Source organism: Microtus ochrogaster, chromosome 17 (assembly GCF_000317375.1).
Source record: "Microtus ochrogaster isolate Prairie Vole_2 chromosome 17, MicOch1.0, whole genome shotgun sequence".
NCBI lineage: Eukaryota > Metazoa > Chordata > Mammalia > Rodentia > Cricetidae > Microtus > Microtus ochrogaster.
In genome coordinates this window covers 33474418-33488932 of record NC_022019.1, presented here as the reverse complement: position 1 = coordinate 33488932, position 14515 = coordinate 33474418, and the positions used below count along the sequence as shown (strand labels likewise).

The 14515-nt window shown below is 45.6% G+C and overlaps 1 long non-coding RNA gene across 1 annotated transcript; it reads right to left on the bottom strand.

The window, feature by feature from the left end:
* Nucleotides 1-13229: 13229 nt before the first annotated feature.
* LOC113457040 lies at nucleotides 13230-14224 on the bottom strand. The gene is made up of 2 exons (XR_003377697.1): nucleotides 13663-14224; nucleotides 13230-13511 (listed from the first exon to the last, which is right to left on the bottom strand). It is a non-coding gene; the product is annotated as an uncharacterized LOC113457040 (long non-coding RNA).
* Nucleotides 14225-14515: the final 291 nt, after the last annotated feature.

Below are 14515 nucleotides of genomic sequence, written 5' to 3'. Positions count from 1 at the left end.
GAGAGAGAGAGAGAGAGAGAGAGAGAGTGAGTGCTCAGGGAGAAAGAATGTAAGAGCCAGAGCAGATGGAGGAGACCAGGAGAACAAAGGCCTTGAATCAACACGAGCAAAGTTCATGTGACCTCACAGAGATGGAAGCAACGCGCACAGGGCCTCCACGTCTGCCCAGGTCTTCTGTATATATACTATGGCTTCCAATTTAGTGTTTAGTTTTAGGGACTCCTGAGTGTGTGAATCAGTGCCTTCTCAGATTCTTCCTTCTGTCGCTTCTCTTGTCCAACTTCAATATATTAGTTTTATTTTATGTTTTATTTGGCTATATTTTATTATTATCTCTTAGAAGCTTGTTTTTTTCCAATGAGAGGCAGAAGTGGAATTTATTGGGATGGGAAGGGAGGTGGGGAGGAAGTGGGAGGAGCAGAGGGAGGGAAGACCGCTTTCGGCATATATTATGTGAAAAAATAATCTGTTTTCAATAAAAGGAGATAAAAGTCATCAGGCAAAACGCTTGGTGGACAGGAGTTTGAATATCCAGAAACCACCTTACACGGAATGGAAACCAGTCCTGCAGTTCATGGCAAGATGGGAGGGGAGACAGGAGAATCCCTGGAGCATTGTGGGCCAACAAGCCCAGCATGTGCACCAGAGATCAAGATGCTCTGTCTCAAACAAGCTGCAAGGCACAGCCCAAAACCCAAGGTTGTCCTCTGACCTCTACATGTGCCCCATAGCAATATATGTCTATGCTCACATACAAATAGTCACACATGCCTTTACAAATACATGCACACATATGCACATATTTAAGGTGGTGAGCAAGATGGCTCCACCGGTAAAGACTCTTACAACACAAGCCTGGTGACTTGAGTGTGATCCTTAGACTCCACGAAAGGTGAAAGTGCAGGACAAACTCCATAAAATTGTCTCCTAAGCTCCGCATGCATGCCATGAGACACACACTTACACACAGTTTGTTACTTTCTGGGAAAGATGATAGCTGGGTTCTGATTCATCTTTCCTTGCTGTTTGTTTTGAGACAAGGCCTCATACATTCTGAGTGGGCCTCAAATTCTCCATGTGACCAAAGTGCCTTTGCTGACTTTCTATGCCTGTGAAGAGACACCATGACCAAGGCAGCTTAGAAAAGAAAGCATTTAATTGGGGTCTTGCTTACAGTTTCAGAGGGTTAGTGCATGACCATCACGGTGGGGAACGTCATAGCAGGTATGCATGGCTCTGGAGCAGCTGCCAAAAGCCACTATCTGATCCACAAGAGAAAAAGAGGGGTGGGAGGGAGGCAGAGAGGGAGACAGAGACCGAGTTTGTTTGGGGCTTTGAGACCTTAGAGGCCGTCCCCACTGGCACGCCTCCTCCAACAAGACCTCACTTCCTAATCCTTCTCAAAGTAGTTCTACTAACTAGGAACCAAGCATCTGACATATGAGGCTATGGAGACCATTCTCTTCCAAACCATCACACAGGATGACGGCGAGCTCTTCCTGACCTCCTGTTCCCCCGCCCCCAGAACTGGATTACAAGTGTGTAAACTACCACATCGGGCTCATGTGGTGCTGAGACTGGAACCCAGGGCGCGTCCCCTGGATGTGTGTTGCTCTTCATATACATGAGCTGTCACTGGTTTTTGCATGCAAATACCAAAAAATAGTTTTTACATTATGAAACTGCTGGAGGAAAAAAAAAAAAAAACCCGATTTTAAAAGGATACCAAAAGCCGGGCGGTGGTGGCGCACGCCTTTAATCCCAGCACTCGGGAGGCAGAGGCAGGCGGATCTCTGTGAGTTCGAGACCAGCCTGGTCTACAAGAGCTAGTTCCAGGACAGGCTCCAAAACCACAGAGAAACCCTGTCTCGAAAAACCAAAATAAATAAATAAATAAATAAATAAATAAATAAATAAATAAAAATAAAAGGATACCAAACTACGGCAAGTGAAATTGCATAAAGCATCAGTTTCCATGACTATAAACAAAGCTTTATTGGGAGACAGCTATGTTCACAATTCACACATTGTTCATGGTTTCTTTGCACCACCATGGCATAGTTGAGTGGTGGCAATGGAGACTGTATGACCCACAAAGCCTAAAATACTGCCTAGTCCTTTCTAGGAAAAAACTTACTGACCTTTGCTTTAAACTATTAGAGAAATTGAAGCATGATAGTCTGAATGCTCCAGCAAAATTCAGCCTAGGATTCTGGCCACAGACTGGAATTTTCTATGAATTTTATGCTGTCAGATACTGGGTCTTCTTTAAATCCTATGGAGAATTTTTTTTATTATGTTTGTGTTTTAGCATTTAATTCATATATCTATATATATTTCCACTCTTATTCCAGAGTGCATTTATTCAATTCATATTTCTTATGTACATAAACCTATATTCTCCTTCCCCCTCTACAAACTCTCCCTCTCCCTCTCCCTCTCCCTCTCCCTCTCTCTCTCTCTCCCTTTCTCTCTCTCTCCTGTCGAGCTCTGTCTAGACCCAATGGAGTTTGGTCATTGGAAGTGTTTTTGCCAGTGTGGCATGTCAATGCAAAAAGAGAGTAGCTGGGGCTGTATGTGGCCAGAAGATCAAGAGTGGAGGTGAAACCCATGAAAGCTACAGGCATTAACAGAACACAATAGAGTTCAAATACTAATGGTGGAGAGAATTACGGCTGATACAGTTTCGTTATTTTGTAGGGTAAGGGTCCATTATAGTCAATCTCAGTTACCAAACTGGTGGAATCCAGACTGACCCAAGCAAGGAGCCTCTGGGCATGTCTGTGATGATCTGCCTGGGGTTAATCTGAGTAGGAAAACCTGCCCAGTGGGTTCTGAAGTGAACACTGAAGGCCACCGAGACCTCACCACGGGGAGCTTGGATTGACCTTGGACTGCAAGCTCACCCACCTTTCCCACCTCAGGTGTTTCTTGTCAGGAATTTGACCCAGCCATGATGAAAGTAGTTAAGGAGTCTGTTAAGAGTGTTCATCTCATGCCTGACTTCATGGGCTCCAAGAAAATTGGAGTTTGTTTTCCTGAGTCTACTGCCTTTTTCTTTTTTCTCCCCGATATTGGGAACCCAGGGCCTCAATGCTCCATCACTAAGCTACAATCCTCAGTCCTAGACTGCCATTCAAAATCATTACAGGCACCCCCGGACTCCCAACACCAGGGAGGTAGAGGCCGGAGGATAAGGGAGTTCCAGGGTTTGCATGGTTACATAGCAAATTTGAGACCAGACTGATCTGCACGAGATTCTGTCTGCAATCAAGTCAGCTAGAAAAGCCTGTTTGCTTCCTGGCATGGACAGTAAGATTCCCCTCTCCTCATACGCTGAAAATCGTGGCGTGAGATGTTGACAAGGCTCCTGACAGTTGGATATCGTCTTATTTAAAGCCTGCTGATCATGGAAATATGAGAAGGCAGAGGAAGGCCCTGGAAGAGAGATCCAATTCAGAGCCATGGAAACCCTGTATCACCTGCAGCTTCAACTGTAGCAGGGACTGTCTAAAGAGCAACAACCATTTTTAGGTAGGTTAGTGGCATTAACTACATTCACTGGTTTTTTTTTTTTTTTCTATTTGATTTGAGAAAGGGTTTCAGGTAGATCAGACTAAACTCACTATGAACAAAAACTCACTATGTAGCTGAGGATTCCTTTGAATTGCTGAGCCTCTTCCACCTCCCACACGTTGGGATTGTAAGTGAGCACAGCCACCTTCTTCTCATTGTCACCGTCTGTCCACAGAGTTCTACGCATCTTGTTCTAGGCTCACTGAATGGTGAGTCCTTCATTCTTCCCTTCAACCCCCTGTAACCACCACCCACCTTTCTGTTTCTGTACAGCTGACTTCTCCAGGCATCCATCCATCTTACAAAGTGCAATGGTATGGGAGGTTCCATTTTGCAAACAGCTGATGTCATCTAGCAGGTTCCTTCTCTGTTATGGCTGGGTAATAACCGTGATAGGAATACACCGTGTCTGTTTGTCCATGTACCTGTCGATAGAAACTTAGGTTGTTTCTGCTGGTTGGCTATTATTAGTGCTGCTTTTCACATAGGATACAAACCTCTCTTCTAGAGCTTGCCTTCAATCAATTCCTTGGAGATTCTGTGTCTGTCTGTCTGTCTCTCCATCCATCCACTTATCCACCCACCCACCCACCTACCTACCTATCTATAGACATTCTCAATGCTTTCTGAAAATTGTTTCCCCTTTCACAGTGACCTCTGCAAAGTAACCCGATGTTCGTGAATTATCGCCCTTCCAGACACTGGAGATGGAGAAGAAAAGGGACCTGCCTTAGCGGCCTCCAGGAAATGTCTGAGGGGATGCCACACCAGACCTACTTCTGTGCCACAGGGGTTCCCTCTGCTGTCCCCACCCCCCGAATTTATTCTGCCAACTTTCTTCCAGGGCTCAAGCATCGAGAATAGAATTTTTCTGCAATGAGATGTGATATGTTTTTAAGAAACTTTGCCGATATTCTTCCCCCCCTAATTGTCATTCATTAACTCATTTCTAAAAAATGCTTTTTACTATATTCTCCAGAAAACCTATACGAGTTTTACTTGATCAAGCTCTTCTATAGGAAACTAGTTTGGGGCTGTTTTAACCTGACAATACTGGTAGATACTTAGTTTAAAGTCATTCAGAACTGATGCCTAAGATCTGCTGTTAGCTCATTAGAGATCCCTTCGGACAAGCAGAAGAAGGGAGGAGAAAGCATCAGTTGCTTCCTCAGACGACCCTCTGGGTCATTTTATGTTTCAACATGACCGAGTCATTGGTTGCCATGGTAATTGGGTAAGCAGTATTTTAGGCAAATCCGTGAAGGTATATTTGGAAGAAGTTATTGTTTGATTTTGCCGACCGAACAAAGCAGCTGGCCTTCCCCAAAGTGGGTGGGTGTCACCTGTTGTGTTGCGGATGTGCTAGGTATAAAAGGCCTTCTCTCCATCCAAGCGGACACGTCTTCTGCCCAGATTCCCAGACCCCCCCGACTCCGTCTGGAATATGTACCACTTGTTCTTGGGTTTCAGGTCTTAGATCAACAGCGTCAGCTTTGGTGGATCTCCAGTCTGCAGCTGGTAGAGTCTAGAGTGTCTCAGCCTTCACAGACGTGTGGGCCAATTCCATTACCTGTCCCCTGCTGTAATAATTTCCCATCTTGGCCTGGTGCCGGATGCGCCCTGTAACCCTGCAGTTGGGAGGTGGACACAAGAGGATCTGGAGTTCATCCTCAGCTGCCTAGCAAGCTCCAGGCCATTCTGGGTTACGTGAGATTCTGTCATACAAGGCTAAAACGATTCTCATTATATTTATTTCATAATTTTTTCATTATATTAGCACCGTATATGTGTGTGTATGTTTCTGTTTTATTTTGTTTTTGAGACAGGGTCTCACTATGTAACCCTGCTGCCCTGGGACTCACTACGTAAACCAGGCTGCTCTTGAATTTATAGATTCGTCTGCCTCTGCCTAGCCAGTTTTAGAATAAAAGGTATGTACCACCATACCCTGCTAACATTTTTTGTTTCTTAGGCAAATCCAAATATATCATCTAAATCCCATTTTTGCTTGTCTAAGAAATACCAAATTAGTTAGGAGTGTATCTTGATTTGTGCTGTGATTGAATGCTTTCACAAACGTTAACACATTTATAAGAGTAATGTGGGAATTCATTGGACAAGGTAAAATAAACATGGTTTACATAACAGCATGTTATCAAATAAGCTATATTAGGATGGTTATACTTCATTGTTCTTATGTATGACCCTTAGGTAATTATACACAGTAAGGCAGTGATAACAGATTGTTGACAGTTAATAACATTAAAGACAATTTTCAACCATCATTCACTACCCATTATGTTGACAGGTTGGGCTTGGGCTATGCAATACTTAGTGTTACCAGTGGTGTTCTGGGCCCTGCATACAGGTCAAGAAAGGAATTGAGCAAATAGATTTGATGTTTGGTGTTGCCCAAACAATATGTAATATGAACATTGTTTTAAAACAAGAACGGTACTACTTGTGAGAAGAGGCAGGAAGAGCAAATGTCGCTCATAAAACGAAGGGGAGAGAGGGTGGGGGGAGAGAGAGAGAAAGAGAGAGAGAGAGAGAGAAGTTGTGCTGAAATACCCCCTTAGGTGTGGGTGAGGGGTCTCGTCTGTTGTCTGGATGCTCTCTGGGCACAGTGAAGAGCTTTGCCGACACTCTCTAGAAACCCTTGATAAGTATCTAATAGCTGATAACTTCTTATCATATATGGTAGGACAGATTTGCTGATGGTTCCTTTTCTCTGTCAAAAGCACCCTAAAAACATCTCTTCTGTCTAAAGATTTCTTTATTGAAAATTGTTTTAACAATGCTAGTCCTAGAGTACTTGGTTTAAAACAACAAAATACAAAAACATAGTAAAAACAAATTAAGGTTTTTTTTTTGTTTGTTTGTTTGTTTGTTTTTTTCCCGAGACAGGGTTTCTCCGTAGCTTTTGGTTCCTGTCCTGGAACTAGCTCTTGTAGACCAGGCTGGCCTCGAACTCACAGAGATCCGCCTGCCTCTGCCTCCCAAGTGCTGGGATTAAAGGCGTGCGCCACCACCGCCCGGCACAAATTAAGTTTTATAGACTCTGTTTTTTTAAAATTTATTTTTATCAAAACGCAGGAATTTAAAGCATTCCTTTAATGTGTAATTCTTTACTCTGGAAAGCCTGGGACACCAACCCTGTTTTAAGTAACAGAAATGATGACAGAACAATGAAACATAACTTGGATTATAAAGTTCTTGGTTTGATGAAAATTCTCATCATTTTACGGATTTATTTTATGTGGATGAGTGTTTTGCCTGCATGTATGTATGTGTGCATTGTGTGTACTTGGTGCCTGCAGAGTCACAAGAGGGTGTCAGATCCCCTGGAACTGCAGTTACTACCAATTGTTGTGAGCCACCATGTAGATGCTGGAAAACAAATCCAGGTCTTTTGCAAAAGCAGCCAGTCCTCTGAAGCGCCCAGTCATCTCTCCAGCTCCAATTGTTTATATTTTACGTGGATGAGTGTTTGGCCTGTGTGTATCTATGCATCACACATGTGCAGTGCCTCTTAGGCCAGAAGAGGGGCTTTAGAACCCCGTGTACTGGAGTCGCAGATGGTTGGGAGCCACCATGTGGTGCAGAAACCTAACCCGGGTCCTCTGCAAGAGCAGGAAGAGCTCTTACTTCAGATCCATCATCCCAACCCCAGGAGCTAATAATTTTGATAATACACTGTGGGATGGACTGGCGGGATTTTTTTTTTTTTTGAGACAGGGTTTCTCTGTTAAGCCCTGACTGTCCTGAAACTTGCTTTGTAGATCAGGCGGCCCTTTAACTCACAGAGATCCTCCTGCCTCTGCCTCCCCAGTGTTTATATTAAAGGCACGCGTCACCATGTCTGGCTGATGACATTTTCTGTACATCATCATATAAATTTGTTTCACTTGAGGTCCCCTATGCTGCACCTTTGTGGATCCCAGTGACAGGACTGTGTTCAGGGACAGGTCAGTCCTCTGTGATGCTGGCCACTCACAGCTCTTTATGAAGTCAGCCATTGCTCCTTCACGCCATCCTCCTCCCCTTGCTCTCAGTCTCCCACACCAGCCTCTGAGCAGATTTTCAGAGATGTGGAAATTATCTCTGTTAGTAGAGGCAGGGTCTCTTTGTAGTTTGACTCAGCTCACTATCCTGTCTCAACTTTGTAAGTGCTCAAATTACAGTGTATAAATCACACCTAGCTTGGGAGGTTAAGTTTTTACAGATCAGCTAATAGACAGAGTACCCATTTGCTTTGGACTGGCAACACCATCTAGTTTTCTAGGATGCTTCCTATTTTCCCTGGCCTTGGCCTGACACAGCTGTCACCACCTCCAAACCTTGTGGCTTGACACCAGTTCCATTTTTGATTATAACAACCCAGTGTGAACACTACACTTCAGGAAATGGGTGATCTTCTGTAAGGATGACTCAGAGGTGCAGGCACCTTCACGTCTGGTTCCCATGGTTACTGTGGCAGAGGGAAGAGTGAGGCTGGAGGATCATGCAGGGAGCTTTATGGCCAGGCATAAAAATTTCATGTACCACCTCCATCTACTTCTGTTAACTAGACCTTGCTGCACGGTCCTAGCCCACCACGAGGTGGTTAGAAGTTCTGTCTGCTCATCTAGGGGGAGAAACAGGGCTGGTGGACATCTACTGACATATTCCTAGGCTCAAAACCCAACAGTGCGTTCCCAACTTACACAGTCACGTTCAAAGTCACGGCGGTGTCCTCTGGCTGTCTGTATCTTTTGGTGTGAGGCATATTTAGTTCTTTACAAGAAGAAGAAATTCTATGCTTGTTGGGGAATATTATTTTCAGGTGTGTGGCTTTTGTTTACGTTGCATTTGTTTAACTCTGTGAAGCTGTTACTGTGCCTGTCTAAAACACCTAATGGTTCTAATAAAGAGATGAACGGCGATAGCAAGGCAGAAGCAAGGACGGGGGGGGGGGGGCTGGCAGGCAGAGAGGATAAATAGAAGGAGAAATGAAGGGGAACAAGGAGCAAGAGAACAAGGAGAGGAAGATGTCAGGGGTCAGCCACCCAGCTTACACACAGCAAGCCATGGAGAAAGAAGTAAAGGAAGGTATACAGAAATAGAGAAAGGTAAAAGCCCAGAGGCAAACGGTAGTCAGGATGATTTAAGTTAAGGAAAACTGGCAAGAAACAACCCAAGCTAAGGCCAGGCATTTGTTTGGGAGCTGGGTGGCAGGCTTCCCCCAAAGCCAAAAGACTAAAACATCGCACAATATATGGTCGTTAGCAGTTTTCTCCGTGATCCCTTCTCAGCCAATGGCAACCACAAACTTGGTTTCTGCCTCTGTGGATTTGTTTCTTCTGGCTCTGGACATTTTGTGAATGAGAATTCCTGGAAGGAAGGTGTGTCTGCAAAGATGTTTGCAGCGATGTAGAGGGGTTGGGATGTAGCCTGCCCAGAGTTAACCACCGTATCTCAGCTAGCCTTAGCCCCACGAGTAGCCATTCCCCGCCCGCCTCTGCGTCCTCACTGACATCCTGTGACAAATAGAACCCATTAACTTAGCTTCCAGCAGCCTCAAAGCTAAGGACGTCATCAAACAGCATCCGAGGCCTGTAAAGAAAGCCTCCCCTTCTTGCTGTCACCACGCCTCTCTGACGGTACCCACCTGCTAGAACAGGGTCCAAGAATTGAGCTGTGTGAGAATTCTGAGCTCTTGTGAGAAAATCCCAAGAAAACAAGAGTCTTGTGACCTTAGTTGTTCTTGGAATGTGTTCTCATGCCCCTCCCAGATAGAGTGGATAGAAGTTTAGATTACTCCTTAAGGCTGGCTATTTTATTTGTTTCTATGCCTCTACGCAAAACAAGATTCTGCCACAGGCAGCGTGTCCTTGTGATTGTACACTTAGGTGACTCTTAACCCTCAGAGTATAAATCAGCTCACGCCATGAATAAAGTTGACTATTACACGAGGCTTTAGTCTACCTCCTTTGGAAGCTCCATTCTCCCTGGTCCCTCTGCCTCTAGAGCGATGACATCCACCCATGTATTTTAAACTTACCTTGATTCATGACTTCCTTTGTTCTGTAAAACTATACAAAATGTGAAAATGCTTCCACTTTAGGAAATGGAATTTGGGGTAACCTAAATTCCCAGGCCATGCCCACTTAGATTTGGCTCTAGGATAAACTATCTTTTATTCCCTTTAGGGTGAGAGCTGGCTTTTTTGTTGTTGTTGTTTTTGTGTTGACAACTTTGTATTCATCAAATCACGGGTTGAGTGACCTTTGCATCTGATTGCTTATACTCAACATTCTGGTTTTTAGGTCATGTACATTATAACATAAAATAGTATATGTTCTTGTAGCTGAGTGGTTTCTCTTTGCATGGAGAGACCATGTTTTGCTTATCTGTTCATCCATGATGGAATTTTGATAGGGATTGCACATATGTTAACTGGGAGACTGTTTTCATTTGAACAATTTATTGTTTGAGACAAAGTTTCCCTATTGGCTTAGGCTGGCCTAGAACACACTCCATCCAGGCTGGTCTTAAATATATAATCCTGCCTCGCCTCCTGGATGCTGGGATCATAGGCAGTGCCACTATACTTTGCCTTTATTTTTAATAATATTATGTTTTGTAAAATGGCTTGATGTCATAACAAGCCCCTCTGCACTGTCTTTCAATCACAGATTCTAGTTTTTAATGTACGAGTCTTGGATTTGTTATAGGCAAAACTTAATCTTTTTTGATGGTACTGTAGGTTGAATTGTTTTCCTAATTTGTTTTGGATTGTTCAATTGCTAACATATAAAACAAAATGCTTTTTGGATGTAAATCTCATGTCTTACAACACTGCAAACCTGGTTTATTATTTTTAGTAGGTTTTTGCATGTGTGTACTTTCCTTAGATTCTTTTATGTAGAACGGCATGCCTTGCCTTTGTCAGGACTTCAGCAGCGCTTTGGATTTTCTATTTAGCCTTGATATCATTCTGGCTGTTTATAATTTGTCCCTACTCTTGAAAAGCAGGCTTATTTTTCCAAGATTTAACTTTCAATTTTTATTTATGTGTATTTATGTGTGTTTGCCTGTATGAGTGTGCATGTATGATTCGGTGCCTTATTTATGTGTATGTACGTGTGTTTGTCTGTATGGATGTGTATGTACGTGTGTTTGTCTGTATGAGTGAATATGTATGATTCGGTGCCTTATTTATGTGTATGTACGTGTGTTTGTATGAATGTGCATGTATGAGTTGGTGCCTTATTTATGTCTATGTACGTGTGCTTGCATGTATGCATGTGTATGTACGTGTGTTTGTATGAACGTGCATGTATGAGTTGGTGCCTTATTTATGTCTATGTACGTGTGCTTGCATGTATGCATGTGTATGTATGTGTTTGTACAAATGTGCATGTATGAGTTGGTGCCTTACTTATGTGTATGTACGTGTGCTTGCCTGTGTGGATGAACATGTATGAGCTGTGTCTTTGGAGGTTAAAGAGGACACTGATTTCTCCAGAGCTGGAGTGACAGGCGGTTGTGGGTCTCCATGTAGATGCTGGGAATTAAAACTCCGGTCCTCTGGAAGAGCAGCCACCTCGACAGCTCCTGGGAGTACCCACTCTTAGCAGGTTACTTTTTCTTCTTTCTGAAAATAGATATGCTCTTTCAAGACTTCTGAAAGAGGTTTAAGGCAAACCACATTTCCAGGTGTCTAAAGAATGCTTGTAACCCCAGGATGGGAGCTTGAGGCAGGTGCATCATAAATGGAGACCTCTTACTATTGAGGAGACACTTCAGAAACCAAACAGAACTAATGTGTCGTTAGAACAGGTGTGCGTCTTAAGGTGAATAAGACGTGACGCAGAAAGGTCGTCAAAAGGTGGGTAATAGCTTGAACTGTAAATACTTGTCTGCGCTAGTCATTTATATGCAAAAATCTCAAGCCTGACTATAATTAAATGTCTTCAGTACTTGCTAGACTCATTGCCAACACAAAGGAAACTTTCTTTTAGATTTGAAAAGGTCAGGCTCCTCCCTCAAGATAAAGTAGATGTTGGCATTTTAAACCCCACCCACCAAGAGCGCCTGACTCGTTGGGGCGTCCTTGGAACTAATGACCACCTTATATAATAGAGCAGCTGCAACTGCTCGCAATGACCAACAAGATGCGGTCTTCTGATCACTTACGTTTCCTCATAGAAGGAGCGGAGACACTAACTGGACCCCCCATGGGAGATTCCAGCCACGCTCCCTGCATGGCTTAGCAGCCGTACGTAATTTTGCCCTAATTGCACGTGGTCCCCGCAGTCTCTCGAGGAGAGAGCCTATATAGTGCTGGAAGGTTCCCGGCATTCCTCGTGCTTGCTGAACCGAAGCCAAGGGCGGTGCGCGTCATCGCTTCAAGAGAGCGACGCTCCTGTAAGTAGCTCCTTACACAGGGAAATGAACCGATAAACTCATTGTTTCCCAAGCTGGACTTCCATGTAACCGTACTTGGGTTTGTCGTTGGCACCCTGTTTACAGGGAGCAGCCATTAATTCACTCCAGAAAGATTTCAAGCCATATCTGAGGATCGGTGGCACTTCTGTGCTGAAGGACCACCTCCTATTATGAGTCTGTCTCTTCAGGAAAGAGCTGGTGATAGGGTAATACGGTTCTGGGATTATTATTTTTGCTTTTTCAAGACAAAGTTTTCCTATAGCTTTGAAGCCTGTCTAGGAACTAGCTCTTGTAGATCAGGCTGGCCTTGGACTCACAGAGATCTGCCCGCCTCTGCCTCCCGAGTGCTTAAAGGCTTGTGCTACCACCACCTGGCTTATTATTATTTTTTAAAAGACAGTTCTCTCTACAGAGCCACACTGTCCTGGAACTGGCCCTGTAGACACAGCTGGCTTTGAACCTAAGATCAGGCTGCCTCAGCCTTCTGAGTACTGGGATTAGAGGTGTGCACCACTATGCAGGACCGACTGGGATTTTAAAAAGCATTTGTACTTAGGTGTTATAGCTTGCAGCAGCAACCTCAGGACTTGGAAGGCTGATGCAGGAGGATTGCCCTGAATCTGAGGGCAGCTTGGGCTACAGAGTCCCTGTTTCAAGAAAACAAAACATTCAAACAGAAAAAAACAAAACAAAACCCTGGAGAGAACTCTTTGTCTTTGCAGACTGACCTATAGGCCAGATCCAGATCCTTCGTTTAATTAAGACCTGTTAGCCGCTGTAATGCAGCTGGGGTCCAGTTGGCTTCTTAGACAGTTGAGTTCAGAGGGTTCCGTGATCCAGACTAGTATCTCAGTTCATATACCAGGGCTGCCATCTCCAGTGAAGCTCAGAGCCACAAACACAAGTCATGGACAGTCAGACAAAACTGTTAGTTTTGCCACAAAAAGCAGGGTGTGGCTGGCCTGCTCCAGCTCTATTATCACGTTGTTCTACTCTGACAAATGTCTAGGCTATTCCAGCTTTTCACAGAGGAGAAAAAAAATCTGAAGTGTAATTAAAAAAAAAAAAAAGTCCTGGCCTCCATGAACACCACACACATAACCAAAACTAAAAAAACACAACAAAAAACTTAAAACAAGGAATTAAAAAAAAAATCTTTCAACCTGGCAGGCTCGTTCAGTGTTACATCCTGCGGATTCAACTCAATAGGGGAAAAGAAGCCATTCCAGCAAGCATTTATTGAGTATCAACTGCATGCCTGAGCTCCAGGTCTTACTGTGTCAGGCCTGCTCATTAAGTCTGTAATGGAGGTTGTCTTACGCTCTATAACTAGGTCATTTTCGCCCTTCCCCTTTAAAATTAGCTTTTGGGGGAGGTGGGTCGCAATTCCAACTTTTTTCCAAAAAGTCTCCAGAAACTTGACCACGAGGTGTCCTGAGAAATCGCCCCGCCCCTCATTTTGAAGGCCTCCCAAGCCAGGTGGCGGACCGGGCAGGTAGGACCTGCTGACAGGGTGGGGTGGCTAGACAGTCGGACCAATCAGTGGAGCCTCTCTGAATTCAGACAGGCTTTGGGCTGGAGAACCCGCCCAGACCGAAGCCCAGGAGCATGCGCTGTAGGCAAAGCTCCGTTTCCTACCCGCTGTCTCCCCACCTGGCTAGGCTCTAAGGCTGTGTCCCCCATGCTTTAGGAGGGGAACGGCGGGAAGGGCTGCGCGAGACGGTCCTCTCGGAGGCATGCGTCAACAGCGACGACTCCGGGGTTCCCAGGCTCGGCTCCGGGGTGCAGACCGATGGCGGTGCCGCTGAGTCACACCAGCCCCTTGCAGCCCGCTGTCCTCAGGCTGCAGCCGAGATAATCCATGTCCAGGAGTCCTGCTGGCGCCCAACGGGACGCAGCACGCGGGCTGAGGTCTGCGATGGGTCCTCGTCTGTCCTGGTCAATGCTGTCCAGTTCCACCGCCGGCTCGACGTCTGGGGATCCACCCGGCCGCGGTCTCCAGGGAGAGATTTGTGTCTTCTCCGTGTCACATTAAAAAAAAAAAAAAAAGACTACTTTTCAGGATGCCCGGTCCAGGGTATCATGGTGTCACCGAGCCCGCACCCTCAAGGGCTCCGTGAGGCCTCCATAGTTTCTTGGGGTGACCTGCTTGCAGACGCTCAGGGTCCGTGCCCTCCGGGTCTGGTCCGGTTCTCCCTCCCGCTCTCCAGCCCCTCCTCTACCACCCCCCTCCCTCAGGCTCGCCCGGCCCCGCCCCGCCGGACACCCCGCCCCTAGGAGGCGGCCGTTCACCGAGGTTGGTGGCGGTGGCATGGGGGTGCCGCAGCGGGCGGCGCTGCACGCGAGATCGTCCCGAGTGAGCCGAGGCGCCTCCGCCTCAGGCACTGGAGCCCGAGGAGGACACCTCGGGGCGTGACGCGGCACCGAGGGCGTGGCCTGGGCTGCTGCGCCTGACGACCCGGCGGGGACCCGGGATCGCGTGCCGGGGGCGCACCTGGCTGCGGCT